This window comes from Phocoena phocoena, chromosome 12 (genome assembly GCF_963924675.1).
Source record: "Phocoena phocoena chromosome 12, mPhoPho1.1, whole genome shotgun sequence".
NCBI classification, from domain to species: Eukaryota; Metazoa; Chordata; class Mammalia; order Artiodactyla; family Phocoenidae; genus Phocoena; species Phocoena phocoena.
In genome coordinates, this window is record NC_089230.1 from 74,184,093 (window position 1) to 74,206,284 (window position 22,192).

Sequence of the window (22,192 nt, forward strand, 5' to 3'; positions counted from 1 at the left end):
TTGAGTCAGTTTCAGTAATTTGTGTGTCTAGGAATTTTTCCAGTTCTTCTAAATTGTCTAGTTTGTTGGCATAAAGTTGTTCACAGCATTTACTTCTAATCCTTTTAATTCGTGTAGAGTTGGTGGTGAGGTCCCCCCTTTCATTCTTGATTTTGGTAGTCCATTTCTCTTTTTTTCTTTGATCATATCAATTTTATTCTGTTCAAAGAACCAACGTTGTGGATCCTTTTGATCTTTCCCTAGTTTGCCTGCATCCCCCTTGTTTCAACCCTGATCTTTATTATTTCCTTTTTTCCTGCTTGCTTTAGCTTTAATTTGCTTTTCTTTTTCTAGCTGTTTAAGCTTAGATTATTGATTTAAGGTCTTTCTTCTTTCCAAAACATAGGCATTTAAAGCTGTACATTTGCTGGTAAGCACTGCTTTAGCTGCATTACATAAATTTGTATATGTTGTGTTTTCATTTTCATTCAGTTCAAAATACTTTCTAATTTCCTCTTGATTTCTTCTTTGAACCATGGATTATCTAAAAAGTATATTGTTTAATTTCAAAATATTTGTGAATTTCCCCCAATATCCTTTTGTTGTTGATTTCTAATTTCATTTTGTTAAATTTGGAATACTTATTTTTTACTGTTTCAGTCCTTTAAATTTGAGACATATCTTATCATCTAACATATGAAAGTTCCATTGTGTTCATGAGGAGAGTATGACTGAATTGACATCAACCTCTTATGAAACGGTAGCTTCCAGGACTCTGTTCGCTACGTTGCAGACATACGTTTGTTGCCTAAATAAAGGACAAGAATAGATGCTAGAAGCAAAGGAGTGGACTGTGCTGGATATATTCTGTTTGCACCTCAGATCCATTCTCTGTACTTCTCCCCTCTACTGTGTCTTGTGGAGTTGAACTCTTAAGACTTTACCAGTCAGCTTATTTACCAGCCAGGGTCAGGCACCAGTTTGGTACACTAGCAGAATACTGGCATATTGACCGGAGGAAAGATAAAGCTTTTTTTTTGTTTTCTGCCCTTTACCTCCATGGTGTTGCTATGGGCCACACGTCTCACAGGCTCCTATCAGGTAGCTCACTCTCCACACAGCACTTTTCTCTCCAGATTCTGTTTCCCTTCACCCATTCAGTTCTAGGAATGGCAAAAGATCTCCCATTATTTCTAGCTCAGGTTACTGCAGTATTCATTGTAGTTTCCCTGTATCCTGCCCACATTATAAAGAGTCCTTCAGTAATTTACCCAAGTTGAGAGTGCTGTTTCCTGCTAGGACTCTAATTGATTAGAGATCAATTACATCTGAGTAATGGAGAAAAGTAAGAGAAAAGTAAGAGAATGTAGAGGTTTTGATTCAAAGATATTTCATTTAGAAACTTGGCAGTGAACAGGTAGATGCATGAGACACAAATGATAGATGGGTCACTTGTTTTGTGTTTTAAAAATGGAAGTCTATGCATCAAGAAAGCAGAAGGTGAGAAGTCGATGCATAGAGAAAGAGATTGGAGGTGCTGGGAATACAGTAAATAATTGCAGAATGGGGATGAAGATGGAATCAAGAGTGCAATGTGAAACTTGTGGGAAAGGAGAGAAGTACTGCATGTTTCTCCTAAACTGCAGGGAAGAAACTGAGGATAATCGTTGATCAGTGGTGCTCAGTTTGGTCTCCACGTTAGCAACCAACATCACTGGGAACTTAAGAGAAATACAGATTACAGGGCTCCACTCCAGTTCTGTGGAACCCAAAATGTGTAGAGTGGATCCCCACAATCAATGTCTTAGCAAGGCCTCCAGGTGATTCTGATGCATGCCACGTTACTCTGATACTAAAACCAGGCAAAGATGCCACAGAGAAAGAGAAACTACGGGCCAATATCCCTGATGAACATAAACCAAAAAAATCCTCAACAAAATATTATCAAAATGAATTCAACAATACATTAAAAGGCTAATAATACACCATGATGAAGTGGAATTCACTTCAGGAATGCAAGGGTGATTCAATATCTGCAAATGAAAATGAAGGATAGAAATCATAGCATCTCAATAGATGGAGAAAAAGCATTTGACAAAATCCAACATTCATTTGTGATGACTCTTAACAAAGTGGGTTTAGAGGGAATAAAGGCCACATACGACAAGCTCAGAGCCAACACCATACTCAGTGGTTGAAAGCTAAAAGCTTTTCCTCCAAGATCAGGAACAAAAGATGCCAACTCTTACCACTTTTATTCAGCATAGTATTGGAAGCCCTAGAGCAATTAGGCTAAATAAATAAATAAAAGGCATCCAAATTGCAAAGGAAAAAAGTAAAACTTCACTATTTGCAGGTAACACACTATTTACAGAAAACCCTAAAGACTCCACCAAAAATCTTAGAATAAATGAATTCAGTAAAGTTGCAGTATACAAATCAACATATAAAAATCTGTTGTGAATCTATACCTTAAGAAAGAACTATGAGAAAGAGGAATTAAGGAAATCCCTTTTATAACTGCATCAAAAGGAATAAAATACTTTGGGATAAATATAACCAAGGAGGTGAAAGACCTATTAAAACTATAAAATACTGATGAAAGAAACTGAAGAAGACACAAATAAATGGGAAGATGTTCTGTGCACATGGATAGGAAGAATTAATATTGTTAAAATGTTCACATTACTCAAAGCAATCTATGGATTCAATGCAATTCCTATCAAAATTCCCATGGCATTTTTCACAAAAATAAAACAGACCTAAAATTTGTATGGAACCACAAAGAACTCAAATAGCCAAAGAAATACTGAGAAAGAACAAAGCTGGAGGCATCACACTTCCTGATTTTAAGCCTATAGTAATTAAAACAGAATGGTATTGGCATAAAAATAGACACGTAGATCAAAGGAACAGAACAGAAACCCACAAATATATGGCCAATTTATGACAAAGGAGCCAAGATTATACAATGGGGAAGGGATAGTGTCTTCAATAAACAGTGTTGGGAAAACTGGACAGCTGCAGGGAAAAGAATGAAACGACTACTATCTTACATCATATAAAAAATTAAAATGGATTAGATTTGAGTGAAATACCTGAGACCATAAAACCAGGGGGGAAAAAAGGGGGTAAGCTCCTTGACATCGGTTTTGGCGATGGCTTTTTGGATTTGTCACCAAGAGCAACAAAAGCAAAAACAAAGTGGGACTACATCAAACTAAAAAGATGCACAGCAAAGTAAACCATCAACAAAATGGAAAGGCAACCTACTAGATTGGAGAAAATATTTCCAACTTGTATTTCTGATAAGGGAATAATCCAAAATGTAAAAAGAACTCGTACAACTCAGTAGCAAAAAACAAACAAAAAAACAACAAAAATTGATTAAAAAATGGACAGAGGACCTGAAGAGACATTTTTCCAAAGACTACATAGAGATGGCCATGAAAAGATGCTCAACATCACTAATCATCAGGGAAATGCAAATCAAGACCGTAATGAGATATCACACACCTGTTAGAATGGCTATTATCAAATAAACAAGAAATAACACGTTTTGGTGAGAATGTGGAGACAGGAACCCTTGTGCACCGTTGGTAGAAGTGAAATTGGTGCAGCCACTATGGAAAACAGTATGGAGGTTCCTCAAAAAATTAACAATAGAACTAGTGTATGATCCAGCAACTCCACTTCTGGGTATTTATCTGAAGAAAATGAAAATACTAACTCTTCTAAAAAGATATATGCAGCCCCATGCTCATTGCAGCATTGTTTACAATAGTGAAGATACGGAAACAACCTAAGTGTCCACTGATGGATTAATGGATAAAGAAGATGTGATACACACACACACATACACACACAGTGGAATATTATTCCATAAAAAGAAGGAAATCTTGCTATTTGCAACAACATGGATGGACCTTGAGGGCATTACACTAAGTGAAGTAAGACAGGAAAGACAAGTACTGTATGATCTTACTATGTGTAATCTAGGAAAAACAGAAAACAACAAGAAAAAAACCGAGCTCATAGAGACAGAGAGCAGATTGGTGGTTGCCAGAGGTGGGAGGTGAGGGGTGAGCAAAATGGGTGACGGGATTCAGAAGGTACTAGCTTCCTGTTATAAGTATAACTTCCTGTTATCAGTGTTATAAGTCATGGGGTGTTATGTACAGCACTGTTAAACAAAATTTTTGTGACTGTGTATAGTGACAGATGTTAACTAGGTTTATGGTGATCATTTCACAGTATATGTGAATACTGAACCATTCTGTGGTACACCTGAAACTAATGTTTATGTCAGTTATACCTCAATAAAAAAATTTCTAGCACCATTCTTTGTTTGAAAATAAAAATTAAATGGCCCAAGTTAAGACTGTGTGGGAAAAATTATAGGGCCAAACTCAATTTCAGATATTGAAGACAGACTGTGACTTCTCAAGTAATCAGGTATTCTGTTTTATAGTCTCCCTTCACCTATCTTTTATACACTTAATTATGTGCATATAGTCTTTTGAGATTCCATACCTGGTATAATTAAGTTTGGAATTAATTTGCATAGAAAATGAACTGGATACATTGTTAGGTGGTTGTGAATATGAATTTATAATGCACAAAATTTTCCAAATGCTTAAAATTTTTGTTTAGCTATGGAGCTTAATTTAGTGTGTATTTGGAGCTCCTAAAAAATAAAATCCTACAAATATGCTCCTTTTAAAATAGATGGCATTTGAAATAGATGGCAAATATTTTGTACCTTTTAAGATTCGGCTAAAAATATTAAGGGAATCTTCAGTCCCTTCATCTGCACGAGATGATGAAAAAAAGGTGATGTAACTTTTTTTTTTTTTTTTACTTACAGAGACTTTGGGAGCACAATTTAGCGTGCACTAGGATTTCTACTTTTAAGATAGAGAAAAGACATCTTCAACTTTCTCTTGAAAAATCACCTCTAAATAACAAGAAAAGCAAGAAGCAAACACAAAGTTCACTTCTGATCAAATCAGGAGATATCTCTAAGACTGCACCACAGTGTAGGAAGACAGAATGAGTGTGGGTCCTATGAAACTTCTAGTAGAATGGCCTCCACTTTTATTAGTTTATTATAACTACATAAAGCCCTTGTTCTTTAACTATTTTCCTTTTTCAGCTGGTTCTGATTTGAGCTCTTCTGGGTCCAATACATCTATCCTGAGTTTCTCAAAATTTCCCCAGAACTCAGAGTAGATTTGGTCATCCACTTTGGGGAGTTTCAGGTATTGTAGGTCAACTGATGAAACTGGCTTGGGATAAACTTAGGCATGCTGCTTGCTCATGGCCCAAGCCATCTCAGTATCAGGCTGACCCCAGGCCAGCATCTCACTGGCTCATCACCTGTTCTACTGATCACTGCCATGTTGCAGGCCACAAAGCATGGTCTCACTTTCCCTACAGTGATTGTGTGTGTGTGCGCTCCTTCCCCAGTTGACTGGGGCCAGAACTAACTTACCTTGCAAAAATAAGTACTGGAGATCTATTCAGCACAGTGCCTGTAGCTAACAGTATGACTGTATACTTAAAACATGCAGATCATGTGTTGTTACCACACACATGCAAAATACTACTGTTAAAGGGGGGTGGGAGGAAACTGGGAGGTGATGGATTTGTCAACAGCCTTGACGGTGGTGATGATTTCATGGCGTGTTCTTATTCCCAAACTCATCGAGTTGTATACGTTAAAAACGTACAGCTTTTTACATATCAATCATACCTCAGTAAAGTGGTTTTAAAAGTAAACAGAATTAAAAAAAGAACAGAAGAGCTGAAAGTGATGCCTCTGAGCTGGGGTTAGGGGCCGTTTTTGGCACAAGTCTTTTTAGCAGGGTTTGACTTCTAAGTTCTGCAAGTGTATGTTACTTATATAATAATGTAAAGACTGTAAAGTTAACTATAAGTTCAGAAATGTAGTTAATAGATTGATGGTTTTATAGAAAAAAGAACCAGACATAATTTTTGCTCAGTATAAATATTGATTGAAATTGTGTTTAATCTTAAAATTTGAGACTGTATAAAATAAGTGCCCCAAACTTGGTTAACATGAAAGTTCTAATTATTAAGCCAAGTTTCCTTCATAAAATAAGCCCCAGTTTCAGAAAACGTACAAGTATAAAGCATCTGTCTTCACTCTGATGTCCTGTAACTGCATTAGGTATTTTAAGGTAAAATCTATGGTGGAATGTAACAAACATGTAGATTATTTACATATATAAACCTTGTTCCCATTCCTGAGTACACTTTACATTTGTTAAAGTAATACTAAACTTCTGAATCCGATTATGATGTATTAATGATATGAAAAGAGGTAAATTGTGGATTCTGATAAGTTACCAATATGTGCCATATAGTTATAGCAGCAGACAGCAGATCTGAATAAACCCTCTTCTAATAATCATATTAATTGCTGGGTCTTCTTATATGGACTATCAGTAAAGAAAATAAATACAAAGCAGGAAGTTAAAGTCAGTTAAAGTTTATGAAGCCTTCACATTGATTTCTACTAAAGTTAAGCACGTTTAAAGCTGGTTTTAATTATTATTACTTATTTATTTTTTTTGCAGTACACAGGCCTCTCACTGCTGTGGCCTCTCCCGCTGTGGAGCACAGGCTCCGGACACGCAGGCCCAGCGGCCATGGCTCACGGGCCCAGCCGCTCCACGGCATGCGGGATCCTCCCAGACCGGGGCACAAACCCGTGTCCCCTGCATTGGCAGGTGGACTCCCAACCACTGTGCCACCAGGGAAGCCCAAAGCTGGTTTTAATTTTGTGTTTGATTTGAGCCTAAGAGTCTTCTTTGGAATTGCTCTTTTAAGAAAGCATGTGGGGAGGAGTCAAGATGGCGGTGTGGGAAGACGCGGAGTTAGCGTCTCCCCACAACTAGGGCGCCTCCCTGGTTGCTAGTGGGGGACTCTGACCCTCAAGGAGACGGGAGGAACCCCAAAGTGAACTGATAGGATGTAGGGAGACCAAGGGGAGAGGAAAAGTGGAGGCCAGACAAGATCAGTGCCCCTGAGGCCGGGGAGATCAGGAGAAGCAGGCAGGAGGGGCCCTCCAGGAGGAGCGGGAGAGGAGAGGAGGGCGTTTGCCCCATCCACTCGAGCACAGGAAGCCTGCTGGGCTCCCAGGTGAGGTCCCCTGCCCTCTGAGACTGGGGTGGGGGGCATGCCTGGGCCCCTTCTGTTCCTTGAGCCTAAGTCCTACCCCCCCCCCCCCCACACAGCCTCCAGGGCCTTTTCTAGCCCTGTGAGTCCTGAGCATTGTCCCCACCCACCACCCAGACCTCGCCCTTGCTTAGGCCCCGCCCCCCACAGCCAAGGCCTTCCCCCCCTTTTTTCCTTTCCCTTCTCTTTTTTACTACTGTGGTACTGATGTACCTTCCAGTTTCTGATTCATCTCTATTTTTATTTTTACATTCTTTCTAACATGTCTGTTAGGTTCCTAGTCTAATTTTATTTTTTACTTTGTTTTTTGTTGTTTTTTTTTTGCCTTCCCACATGGCTTGCGGGATCTTGATTTGCAAGCCTGGGGTTGGGGGGAAGCTCCTACAGTGGGAGCTCCGAGTCCAAACCACTGGACTAACAGAGAACCTCAGACCCCAAGGAATATTCATCGGAGTGAGGTGTCACGGAGGTCCCCATAGCAGCACCAGCACCCAGCTCTACCCAATAGCCTACAAACTCCAGGGTTGGACACCTCAGGCCAAACAACCAGTAAAACAGGAACACAATCCCACTCATAAAAAAAAAAAAAAAAATGAGACAGCAAAAAAATATGTCACAGGTGAAGGAGTGAGGTTAAAACCTACAAGACCAAATAAATGAAGAGGAAATAAGCAATCTACCTGAAAAAAAAATCAGAGTCATGATAGTAAAGATGATCCAGAATCATGGAAATAGAATGGAAGCATGGATTGAGAAAATACAAGAAATGCTTAACAAAGATCCAGAAGAACTAAAGAACAAACAGATGAACAACACAATAACTGAAATGAAAAATATGCTAGAAGGAATCAATAACAGAAAGAGGCAGAAGAACGAATAAGTGAGCTGGAAGACAAAATGGTGGAAATAACTGCCAAGGAGAAGAATAAAGAAAACAGAATGAAAAGAATTGAAGACAATCTCAGAGACCTCTCTAACAACACTAAACACACCAACATTCGAATTATAGGGGTCCCAGAACAAGAAGAGAAAAAGAAAGGGTCTGAGAAAATACTTGAAGAGATTATAGTGGAAAACTTCCCTAATATAGGAAAGGAAATAGTCACCCAAGTCCAGGAAGCACAGAGAGTCCCATACAGGATAAACCCTAGGAAAAACACACCAAGACACATATTAATCAAACTAATAAAACTTAAATTCAAAGAAAAAATATTAAAAGCAGCAAGGGAAAAACAAAAAATAACATACAAAGGAATCCCCATAATTTTATCAGCTGATTTTTCAGTGGAAATTCTGCAGGCCAGAAGGGAGTGGCAGGATACACTTAAAGTGATGAAAGAGAAAAACCTACAACCAAGATTACCCAGCAAGGATCTCATTCAGAGTCAATGGAGAAGTCAAAAGCTTTTCAGACAAACAAAGCTAAGAGAATTCAGCACCACCAAACCAGCGTTACAACAAATACTAAAGAAACTTCTCTAAGGGGGAAACACAAGAGAAGAAAAAGACCCACAAAAACAAGCCCCAAACAATTAAGAAAATGGTAATAGGACATACATATCAATAACAACCTTGAATGTAAATGGATTAAATGCCCCAGCCAAAAGACACAGACTGGCTGAATGGATACAAAAACAAGACCCATATATATGCTGTCTACAAGAGACCCACTTCAGACGTAGGGATACATACAGACTGAAAGGGAAGGGATGGAAAAAGATATTCCATGCAAATGGAAATCAAAAGAAAGCTGGAGTAGCAATACTCGTATCAGATAAAATAGACTTTAAAATAAAAACTGTTACAAGAGATAAGGAGGGACACTACATAATGATCAAAGGATCAATCCAAGAAGAAGATAATAACAAGTGTTTATGCACCCAACATAGGAGCACCCCAATACATAAGGCAAATACTAACAACCATGAAAGGAGAAATCGACAGTAACGCAATAATAGTAGGGGACTTTAACACCCCACTTACACCAATGAACAGATAAAACAGAAAGTAAATAAGGAAACACAAGCTTTAAATGACACAATAGACCAGATAGATCTAATTGATATTTATAGAACATTCCACCCAAAAGTGGCAGAATATACTTTCTTCTCAAGTGCACATGAAACGTTCTCCAGGATAGATCACATCTTGGGTCACAAATCAAGCCTTGGAAAATTTAAGCAAATTGAAGTCATATCAAGCATCTTTTCTGACCACATTGCTATGAGACTGGAAATCAATTACAGGAAGAAAACTGTAAGAAACACAAACACATGGAGGCTAAACAGTGCACTACTAAATAACCAAGAGATCACTGAAGAAATCAAATAAAAAATACATAAAAACAAATGACAATGAAAAACAACGACCCAAAACCTATGGAATGCAGCAAAAGCAGTTCTCAGAGGGAAGTTTACAACAATTCAATCTCATCTCAAGAAACAAGAAAAATCTCAAACAATCTAACCCTACACTTAAAGAACAAAGAAAACCCAAAGTTAGTAGAAGGAAAGAAATAATAAATATCACTGTAGAAATAAATGAAATAGAAATGAATAAAACAATAACAGAGATCAATAAAACTAAAAGCTGGTTCTTTGAGAAGATAAAATTGATAAACCGTTAGCCAGACTCATAAGAAAAAAAGGGAGAATGCAAATCAATAAAATCAGAAATGAAAAAGGAGAAATCACAACTGACACTGCAGAAATGCAAAGGATTATAAGAGACTACTACAAACAGCTATATGCCAATAAAACGGACAACCACGAAGAAATGGACAAACTCTTGGAAAGGTACAATTTTCCAAGACTGAACCAGGAAGAATTAGACAATAACAGACCTATCACAAGTATTTAAATTGAAACTGTAATTAAAAATCTTCCAACAAAAGTCCAGGACCAGATGGCTTCACAGGCAAATTCTATCAAACATTTAGAGAAGAGCTAACACTGATCCTTCTCAAACTCTTCCAAAAAATTGCAGAGGGAGAAACACTCCCAAATTCATTCTACAAAGGCACCATCACCCTGATACCAAAACCAGAAAAAGATATCACAAAAAAGAAAATTATAGACCAATATCACTGATGAACATAGATGCAAAAATCCTGAACAAAATACTAGCAAACAGAATCCAACAGCACATTAAAAGGATCATACACCAGGATCAAGTGGGATTTATCCCAGGGATGCAAGGATTCTTCAATATATGCAAATCAATCAATGTGATACACCATATTAACAAATTAAGGAATAAAAACCATATGATCATCTCAATAGATGAAGAAAAAGCTTTTGACAAAATTCAACACCCGTTTATGATAAAAACTCTCCAGAAATGGGCATAGACGGAACTTGCCTCAACATAATAAAGGCCACATACGACAAACCCACAGTAAGCATCATACTCAATGGTGAAAAACTGAGAGTTTCCACTAGGATCAGGAGCAAGACAAGATGTCTACTTTTGCCACTCTTATTCAACACAGTTTTGGAAGTCCTAGCCATAGCCATCAGAGAAAAAAAAGAACTAAAAGGAATACAAATTGGAAAAGAAGTAAAACTGTCACTATTTGCCAATGACAATGATACTATACATAGAAAATCCTAAAGATGCTACCAGAAAACTACTAGAACTGATGAATTTGGTAGGGTTGCAGGATACAAAATTAATGCACAGAAATTTCTGGCATTCCTATACATCAACAATGAAAAATCAAACACTCCTATTTACAATTGCAACAAAAAGAATAAAATACCTAGGAATAAACCTGCCTAAGGAGATGAAAGACTTGTACTCAGAAGACTACAAGACACTGATGAAAGAAATCAAAGATGACACAAACAGATGGAGAAGTGTACCATGTTCTTGGATTGGAAGAATCAATATTTCGAAAATAACTATACTACTCAAAGCAACCTACAGATTCAATGCAACCCCTATCAAACTACCAATGGCATTCTTCACAAAATTAAAATAAAAAATCTTACAATTCGTATGGAAACACAAAATACCCCGAATAGCCAAAGCAATCTTTAGAAAGGAAAATGGAGTTGGAGGAATCAGGCTCCCCGGTTTCAATCTATACCACAAAGCTACAGTAATCAAGACAGTATGGTACTGGCACAAAAACAGAAATATAGATCAATGGTACAGGATAGAATGCCCAGAGATAAACCCACGCTCATATGGGCACCTAATTTACAACAAAGGAGGCAAAAACATACAATGGAGAAAAGACAGCCTCTTCAATAAGTGATGCTGGGAAATCTGGACAGCTATGTGTAAAAGAATGAAATTAGAACACTACCTAACACTATATGCAAAAATAAACTCCAAATGGATTAAAGACTTAAATGTAAGACCAGACACTATAAAACTTTTAGAGGAAAACATAGGAAAAAACACTCTTTGACATAAACCACAGGACGATCTTTTTTGACCCACCTCCTAGAGTAACAGAAATAAAACCAAAAATAAACAAATGGGACTTAATTAAACTTAAAAGCTTTTGCACAGCAAAGAAAACCATAAACGAGACAAAAAGACGACCTTCAGAATGGGAGAAATATTTACAAATGAAACGACAAAGGATTAATTTCCAAAATATACACACAGCTCATGGAGCTCAGTATCAAAAAAACAAACAATCCATTTAAAAAATGGGCAGAACTACATAGACATTTCACCAAGGAAGACATACAGATAGCATGGCCAAGAGGCACATGAAAAGATGCTCAACATCACTAAGAGAAATGCAAATCAAAGCTACAATGAGGTATCACGTCACACCAGTCAGAATCGCCATCATCAAAAAAGCTGGAAAAAGTAAATGCTGGAAAGGGTGTGGTGAAAAGGAACCCTCCTATACTGTTGGTGGGAATGTAAATTGATACAGCCACTATGGAAAACAGTATGGAGGTTCCTTAAAAAACTAAAAATAGAGCTACCATGATCCAGCAACCCCACTACTGGGCATATACCCTGAGAAAACCATAATTCTAAAAGAGACATGCACCACAATGTTCACTGCAGCACTATTTACAATAGATAGGACATGGAACCAACATAGATGTCTATCAAAAGATGAATGGATGAAGAAGATGTGGCACATATATACAATGAATATTACTCAGCCATAAAAAGAAACGAAATTGAGTTATCTGTGGGAGGTAGATGGACCTAGAGTCTGTCACACAAAGTAAGTCAGAAAGAGGAAAACAAATTCCGTATGCTGACGCATATATATGGAATCTAAAAAAAAAAAGGTACTGATGAACCTAGTTGCGGGGCAGGTATAAAGATGTAGACATAAAGAATGGACTTGAGGACACAGGGTGGGAGGGGGAAGCTGGGGCGAAGTGACAGTAGCATCAACATGTAAAATAGTTGGCTGGTGGGAAGCAGCAGCATAGCACAGGGAGATTGGCTCGGTGCTTTGCGGTGACCTGGGGGTGGGATAGGGACGACGGGAGGGAGGCTGAAGAGGGAGGGGACATGGGGACATGTGTGTGCATATGGCTGATTTGCTTTGTTGTGCAACAGAAACTAACACGGTACTGTGAAGCAATTATACTCCAATAAAGGTCTATTAAAAAAAAAAGAGGGAGCCTGTGAATCCTAAAGGTGTTCCAAAATTAGAGATTTTTACAGGTTACTGGGAGTTCACGAGTCCACATTTCATGCTTTAATATAATAAGTCTCCAAATGAGGCACTATCTTTCATATTCATAGCAACAGATGGCATACTAGTTTAGAATTTTTAAGTTGTGAATTGTATCACACTTATTAGTAAAAACAGAAAAATGGATGTTACAGGAAGAGCGGATGCTGTGAAAGGGTGGTATGATGAGGCATGAACCACAGTGATCGTGAGGGGAGACAGGACTGCTAGGCAGTTTGCATCTCTCTTTGTGAATATCAGTGTGACCTCTGAACCCCACGAGGTGTCTGCCCTGTGGTTCTTGTGGTATGTGAAGCAGTGTGGAGGCACCACTTGGATATTCTCCATCACCAACAGGGCCAGGAACGGAAGTCTGTAGGTGGATCTGGTCAGGCAAGCAAGCGGATAATGCACCTCCTCGGGGACAGAGTGAAGCTGGGGTGTCCTGTCACCTACGTGGACCAGTCAAGTGACAACATCATGATAGAGATGTTGCATCATCAACTTTATGAGTGCCGATACGTAATTAGTGCCATCCCTCCAACTTTCACTGCCAAGATACACTTCAGAGCAGAGCTTCCTTCAGAGAGAAACCAGTTAATCCAGTGTCTTCCAGTGGGGGCTATCATTAAGTGCATGATGTATTACAAGGAGGCCTTTTGGAAGAAAAAGGATTACTGCGGCTGTATGATCATCGAAGATGAGGAAGCTCCGATTTCAATAACGCTGGATGACACCAAGCCAGATGGATCGCTGCCCACCCTCATGGGCTTCATCCTTGCTCGAAAAGCTGACCGACCGCCTTCCTGAGGTCCATAAAGAACTAAGGAAGAGGAGAATCTGTGAGCTGTATGCCAAAGCATTAGGATCCCAAGAAGCTTTACAACGGTGCGCTATGAAGAGAAGAAGTGGTGTGAGGAGGGGTACTCCGGGGGCTGCTACACTGCCTACCTCCCCCCTGGAATATGACTCAGAACGGAAGGGTTCGCCAGCCCGTAGGCAGGATTTACGTTGCTGGCACGAAGACTGCCACATAGTGGAGCGGTCACGTGCAAGGAGCAGCAGAGGCTGGAGAACGGGCAGCTAGAGAGGTCTTGAATGCTTTGGGGAAGGCGGCAAAGAGAGACATACGGGTCCAAGAACCTGCATCAGAGGATGTTCCAGCTGTAGAAATCACCCACACCTTCTGGGAGAGGAACCTGCCTTCCGTGACAGGCCTGCTGAAGATCATCGGATTTTCCACATCGATAACTGCCCTGTGGTTTGTGGTGTACAAATGCAGGCTGCCGACCTGATCCTGAAGTTTCGGCTTCATGCTTTCTGCTTACTCTTTCCCAGCATCATCAAAAGCAAAATGTTGACAAATGGAAAGGCTGTGTCATCGGATCATCTTTAAGTACACTGATTTAACCCCTCCGTTTAATCTCTGTGTATCACCTCCTTAATTTCCGTAAGATCAAGCTCCATCTTGTGACTTGTCTATAGACCAGCTTGTGTTGATTGCTAGAAAATTACCTTGAGATCAGTTTCTTAACTTCAAGAAATTAAAGCTGACGTGCTCATAAAAAAAAATAGAAAAACACTCAAGTTTTGTAATCCTAGTATTCCTTTTATTTTCAATCCCAGTGAAATGGAAATAACATTAAGCTGGAGTGAAAAGATGAATTTTCCTTTACTTTCTAAGAATAACATAGCAGTGACCAGCCTGGGTTTGCTTATTACTCTGATTCTGTTACCATAAAATAGAATAGTGTATTTGACTCATTTTGTGTCATTAGAAATGGAAAACTTTTAGAGGCAAAGAGCCATTTAGTATGGTTTCATATTAGATGTAAGCCCATAACTATGTATCTAAAACCATCAACATCACATCCATTACCAAGCATTTGTTTAAATAGAGAGTAGAATTCAAGGACAGGGAATAGCATGTAGCCCTCCTGCCTAGGGACTGATGTTTGAGTGATGAGTGGCAGAAGTAATATAATGTAGTATGTTCTAAGAACCTACAAGAAGAGATATTGGAAATAAGTACTATAATTAAAGGTAGTGGCTGAGATTTAAAGAAAGTAAATTTGGGACTTCCCTGGTGGTTAAGAATCCGCCTTCCAATGCAGGGGACAAGGACGCAGGTTCTATCCCTAGTCAGGGAACTAAGATCCCACATGCCGTGGGGCAACTAAGCCTGCATGCTCTAGAGCCCACGTGCCACAACTAGAGAGCCCGTGTGCCGCAACTACTGAGCCCGCACGCTCTGGAGTCCAAGTGCTACAACTAGAGAGCCTGTGCACTGCAACTACTGAGCCTGTGCGCTCTAGAGCCCATGTGCCACAACGAAGATCCTGCGTGCCACAACTAAGACCCAACGCAGCCAAATAAATAAATAATTTAAAGAAAGAAAATAAATTTGCTCTTTGGTTGTATATTATACATTTACTTTGCATTAGTTAAATAGAGCCCTCCAAATGACCTTATCTTAAACTTTTGGGAACTGTACACCATTCAAGGTGAAAAGCAGACTTCTTAGAAAAGAGGTTTATTTTCTCTTTAACATCATTTGCCCTCAGAGTTGTTGGTGTAAACTTGCTATTCTTCTAGGGTAGAAACCAAAGACATATATATATATATAATATATATATAATATATATATATATATAAAATTTTACTAAGTTTGCCATAGGATTATTACTTTCATCAGTAAGATGCTATAACACTATATAAATGAACTATTTGTAGAGTTCTTGTGAGGCTGAAGCAGTTTGGTATCACAACAGGATTAGGCAGTTTACAGAAATATCAAAACATTTAAAAATAGGGCAGAAATGTATGCTCAGTGCAGAGTTCCCTAAAATGTTTTCTATGGAATGCTAATTCTGAGGGGTGTTGATAGTTCTATATATTTCTAAAAAGCCCAGTGGCTAATTTAATTTGGGAAATGCTGGGTTAAAGACCACAGGACTTCTCAGAACCTTTAATTTGCTAATATGCATTGAAAACTCTCAAGAAGGAACTTTTATAACATGCTTTATTTTAAAATGTATATTAAATTCATTTAATCAATGAACTCTTTTTCTTTTCTTTTAGCAATATCCCTAGGGACTGGAGTTCTATGGAGAATATCTGAATCACACTGGCATCAAAGTTAGATATAGAAGCTCTGGAATTAGACAAACTAGCAAGTCATTTTACCTCTCTGAGCCCTGGGTTCTAACCTATACATTAAGAAGAATAATTCCTACCTAATGGGTATATTAGAGATTGCTAGTTCATGTAAAGAACATAGCTTATTATAAGCAGTAAAAATGCTGACTTATCAAAACAGCATTAATTGGAGAAGCAGAGATCACAAATGCAGCCACTGCTCATTCTTCGGCAGAATGTACAATAACAAGCCCAGAAAACTGGGTAGTATGTCACCAAAGACAACTGTGAAGCAGTAGGAAAAATCGGAACTGTTTTATATTAAAATGTAAATTTTGCATTGGTTTATGATTCATAATTTGATCCCATAATTGAGTCACTACTTATTAAACTGAGTATTTTCATATACGTTATCTCATTTAATCTTCATAAAAAACTAAGACCCAAATGCAGCCAAAAATAAATAAATATTTTAAAAAATTCTCAAAGTGATAAAAGTATAGAGATGGAGAACAGATTAGTGGTTGGCAGAGGACAGAGACTTGGCGGGTTGGCAACCAACAGATTAGTGGTTGGCAGAGGACAGATCACTTGGTGGTTAGGAGAGAGGGCCACAGATATGAAGAGGCAGCGCAAAGGAGTTCTTTTCCGGTGATGGAACGGTTCTGTGTCTTGATTGTGGTGATCATTATGTGAATCTATAGGTGGTATGAAATGGTATAGAACTACACATACCCACACACATCAATACAGGTTAAAAAATGATGGAAACTGAGTAAGGTCTATAGTCAAATTAACGGTAATATACCAATGTCGACTTCCTGGTTTTGATATTGCACTACATCACTATATACTGTCCTATAATTGTGATGTCATACTATAGCTATACTTCTGATATCATAATTTGGGGAAGTTGGTTGAAGGCTACATGGGACTCTATCATTTTTGCAACTTCTTGTGAATCTATATTTCAAAATACAAAAGTTAAAAAAAAAAAGTGCATGTGGGATGAGAGGGATTATTGCTACCATCTTGGAGACAAGTTACACAGTCCTACAGCTAAGTGAGTAAATAGTAGCACAGAGACTGAGAACCCGGGCTCTTGGAGCCAACAAACGAGAGCTGTGACCCTGGATGATCTGCCCATGTCTGGTTGAGAGGATGGGGCAGGCCCCAGACGTGGTTTGGTGAGACCGTCATGGCGCCAACTCCATTAACTCAGGCTCAGGATGTAGTGTCTGTCTTTGAGGGTGAAGAGTCTACTAGAATGGGTAATTAACTGACAAAAATTAAAGGAAAATGTAGACAGAGATCCCATCCTGAAAATGAGGCCAAATTGGAGAAGGGAATAATGGGTAGCCCGACGTTCGGCAGACCCCAGGAGCTTTGGTGGCAGAGGGAATCTGAGCCAGTGGGTCCTGTGCTGTCTGTGTGACTCATCACCAAGTTCTGCAGCGTGGGGTCCAGAGGCAGGTAAAGTGCACAGACGGTCGAAGGAGCCCTGGATCTCGGACAGACCCCTCGCGGGGAGGCGCCAGAGAATACAGACAGAAATCAAGCGAGGGTCAAAGCACAAAGGGAATTAGGGCACTTTCTCTTCCAAGGAATCCTAGGCTCCACCTCCTTTCCTTTACCACTGCCTTTCTTAAACATGTTTCCAATTTGGAAATGACTGCAAATCACTGTACTTCTTTTTATAGAACTGAGATACTGCCTTATCAAGATTAAGGTTACACTTAGGCAGAATCAAACCACATATGGTGACCTGAAGTCATTCTGTTTCTTTGGACAGAGGGAGGGTTTTGAGTGTCGATGTGCTTCATGGACACTGTCAATGCTTCTTTGAACAAGAAAGAGCTTTTAAAATAATCACAACGCAATCCCCCCAAAAAGCTAAGTCAGGGCTTCCCTGGTGGCGCAGTGGTTGGGAGTCTGCCTGCCGATGCAGGGGACACGGGTTCGTGCCCCGGTCCGGGAGGATCCCACATGCCGCGGAGCGGCTGGGCCCGTGAGCCATGGCCGCTGAGCCTGCGCGTCCGGAGCCTGTGCTCCGCAACGGGAGAGGCCACAACAGTGAGAGGCCCGTGTACCGCAAAATAAATGAATGAATGAATGAATAAATAAATAAGCTATGTCAATACATTTAAGTATCTGGACTTAAAAATTTCCCTGACCAAGTAGGTCTCTTGTTCACTTTCCAAGATAGTAAACCATAGTGTTACCTGCTGCCCCTGCCCCCTAGGAGATGGGGCTAGGCCAATCTCCTCCCATCCCTGCCCCCTAGGAGATGGGGCTAGGCCAATAGGTTGAGCGTGTGTTCTCATTAATTGTAAATGGTCATGTGGGGCTTCCCTGGTGGCGCACTGGTTGAGAATCCGCCTGCCAATGCAGGGGACATGGGTTCGAGTCCTGGTCCAGGAAGATCCCACATGCCGTGGAACAACTAAGCCCATGCTTTGCAACTACTGAGCCCGTGCCCTGCAACTACTGAGCCCGCGTGCCGCAACTACTGAAGCCCACGCGCCTAGAGCCCGTGCTCCGCGATGAGAAGCCACCGCAGTGAGAAGCCCGTGCACCGCAACGAAGAGCAGCCCCTGCTCGCCGCAACTAGAGAGAGCCCGTGCGCAGCAACGAAGACCCAATGCAGCCAAAAATAAATAAATAAAAAAATAAATGTATTTAAAAAAACAATTGTAAATGGTCACGGGAATGAATGCTGGATGTCTTACTCAGCGTCCCTGCCTTTCCACCACACCCCCGGGAAGAACATCTCGTACAGGCTACCTCCATGGCCCTGCAGTTGCCCCAACTCCACACTCCTGCCCACACACAGCCGTGACTCGGTCCCCTACTTGAATGTTAGAAATGTCAGCTACTGGGTACACAGTCCAAATGCTTTCTTAGGACCTAATGTGCTCTCTAGTGATAGTCTAGCTTTTACATAGAGGATGTTAAAAAAATCAGTTTGATAGTCAGTGTTTCATCCTGTTTTCACTGGCTGCTGAATAAGCAGTGCTTTCAAATCTTGGGTTTAGTGTAGGACGCTATTGAAACACACGCTCTTAGTTAGAACATTTGTGAATAATCATTCTAGCGATAAATGCACTTGTTCAGCTGCCCTTATGACTTTTAAATTTGGCATGTATTTCATATAGACTTTTCCATGAGAACATAACTCCAAGCGGTACCAAACATCACCCTGGCTGTATTTTAACAACGACAGTAGTGGCTATGAAGGCCAGGATTTCAATTAGCAGAAGTTTTTTACACGCACAGGAAGATGATTCTGAATTTAGTTTTACATATTGGATAAGTGTGTTGCATAAAAGCATGAAGTGATGCTTCAGCAGGAAGCCAGGCTGGTGGCACATAGACCAGAAATGAGTGCAGAGAGGTTTAAGCCCAGTTGTTTGATTGTGCTGCAATCTGTTGGCTGGCCTACCATCCCCTCCCCTGCCTAGAACTGCAATATTCCAACAAGAATCTGGTTAACACTTGTCCCCTAGCTCAGTGAGTTGCCATCCAAGTTAGTTTTTTAAAACCGCAAAGCTCTTTGAGCTCTCGAAGTGGGAATTCGCTTTTATTTTCTATTCTACAATAGGCTATTCCTGGCCCAGGCCCTCGGGCATAGCTAATCTTGCACACTGCATGGCATGTGGGATCTTAGTTCCCCGACTAGGGACTGAACCCCTGGCCCCTGCCCTGGAAGCTCAGAGTCTTAACCACTGGACCACCAGGGAAGTCCCAGGGCATAGCTCAGAGTCCCCCTCACACACATCTGTTAGGTTACCCTGATTCCTCTGTAGAAAGCACAGCCTTGACCAGGGGTACTGGAAACCCTCAGGAGATAGCCAGTATTGTAAACTAGCTTTCTGAAGAACCAAAACTATTTCTTATGGCAAAAGGAGAGCTCGGCAGATATTTTTTATTAGGAAAAATATATGCCGAATAATTGGGCCTCATGTTATATCTGACTCTTGAGTCTTGGTTTCACGACTCTTGCCTATGAATCATCTTGTGATACTTTACAAAAACACTTCCTTGACTACGTATTGCCAGGCTCTGCTAATCAATGCATGTTTTAATCGCAGAGAAAATATGGATTTTGTGTATGTTCTGAACATCAGCAGGGAATCAAACTTTGTTCTGAGCATGGAGTAAAGACTTTAGTGACCAAGCAGGGACTGGACCGCCTTCATTCACACAACCTTCGACACAGTAACTTTTGCTTTGGCCTCACCCCACCCAGAAGGTATTTATAATCAGCAGTACAATCTGTAGGCTAGAGCCGATGTTGAACCTTTCGGCTGGATAACATAGCAAGGTCATCGTTGTCGCTCTCGAGGTGGTGACATTCCCACAGGTGACTCTGCGATTGCTCTTGTGGTGAATGTACAGGCCAGTCATCACAAAGTACTGCAGACATGGTAAGCGATACAAAACCGTAATCTGCATTCACCAGTGCGTGCCCATACACACTAGATTGTCAGTGATGGCTTGACTCTTCAGGAAACATCCTCTTGATGGCAAGTCCCTCACTGAGACACATGTGAGGGGATTAGGTGTTTCAGCAACACTTAATATGGGTGAAAAACGTGGCAGAACCCCAGGAAGGCTAAAGCTCTTAGCTGCAGCGTGAGGACTGCAGGTGGTTTCCTTGCCTTAATTAAGGCCGGAAGCATTGATGATGTGGCTTAAGAAGGAGACTGACACCTGAAGATCACTTCAGGGGAAGTAGGGATCTAGAGCTTCCTACAAAGAACCACTTGCTTCCCTAGCGGCTTTATGTCACATCCCTTAAAATGTCAAGTGGAAGCTTCCAGCCACATTCACTGAACACCGAGATCTCAATGCACAGTGGTAACAGCAGTTTTGCAAAAGGCTTTGATAGAAAACCCTGGAAACTCTAGAGACCCAGCAGCCTGGAGTGTCTGGACTCTCTAAGGAAGTATTCAGAGAGGCTGTTGCCTTGAGCAGAGAACAGCCACTCTGCCCACTTCTCACTGAGCCAGCGTGATAAGGGCTGCTCGAACCCTGCTGGGCTGCTCCTTAGGAGATGAGTGTAGAAGCCTGCACTTTGTCACACGCTCTTTCTGAGCCACATGGAGCTGGGGGTGGGGTGGGGGAGGAGGACACTCAGACAAGATAAAGCTCGCTAAGCCTGTCCTGCGTTTACAGACGTCTACGAGCACTGCTACAAACTGCGCAGAATCCTAGGCATCTTTCCTGGCCCCCCTGCAATAGCATCCAGTTCCTCAGCTAACTCCCCCCAGGCGCAGTGAAGAGCCAGGGGGAACAGTAGCTTCATCACCATGAGAAACCAGGACATGTGGGCAGAGGGGAAGATGTGCTGTTCCCGTGACTGTGGGCTGTCATCGTCAGGGATGTGAGCAGGGCCCCTATCTACCAACAACAGCAAGGAGACTCCACACCGGAACTCTTCCCGAGTTCTGCTTAAACTTGGTTTCTAATTTCTTGAAACGGTCATGGGATCTACAGCTGAGATAAGGGTATTAATATTCACATATTGACTTTGCTTTTAAATTGCATCAGAAAATACTGGGAGCTTTCAAAACTTGCTGTAATATTCGAGCATAGAATAGGACACTATCAGACTGTAAACTTTCCCATTGGATCTTGCATCTCGTGTGTGTGTGTGTGTGTGTGTGTGTGTGTGTGTAATGGTTTCTGTGAGGTCTTTAGCTGTGTAGGGCTCGTCAGCTGATTTACACTCCAGCATGGTGAACAGCAGGGTAAGCCTGTGGTTCCCTTGGACCCAGTAAGGCTATGATTCTGTGGGAACGTTTATAATATCACGTTTGCTGTCTCTCTTCTCCTAAAGGGTGACTGAGGAAACCGGTGATGTCTCTGGGGCTTTTGCATGAGTCAGGCAGTGCCGCTTGCCAGTGAGCTGTTGGCAGGCTCCAGCCACCAGCCCCTCCCCGTCCTGGGAAGCACATCCCTCTTGCTTCCATGCATTCCTTATTCTGTCCTGAAAAATGTTTTTTCCTTAAAAGAGAGAGGGCTGTGTCTCTGTGTGTGTGTGTGTGTGTGTGTGTGTGTGTGTGTGTGTGTGTGTGTAGAGAGAGAGAGGTAGACAGAAGAACGGGTGACTTATATGCTTCAAATTCCCTTCCATTTTATAGGGGGGTCGCATGCTATTTCCAAGACAGAGACATTCTGTGAGAAACAGTTTCAATAGAGAGT

At 40.8% G+C, this 22,192-nt stretch overlaps 1 pseudogene; it reads left to right on the forward strand.

Annotated features, from left to right (window-relative positions):
• The first annotated feature begins 4,070 nt into the window (after positions 1-4,070).
• On the forward strand, positions 4,071-14,142 carry LOC136131903 (amine oxidase [flavin-containing] A pseudogene; annotated as a pseudogene).
• The last annotated feature ends 8,050 nt before the right edge of the window (positions 14,143-22,192 follow it).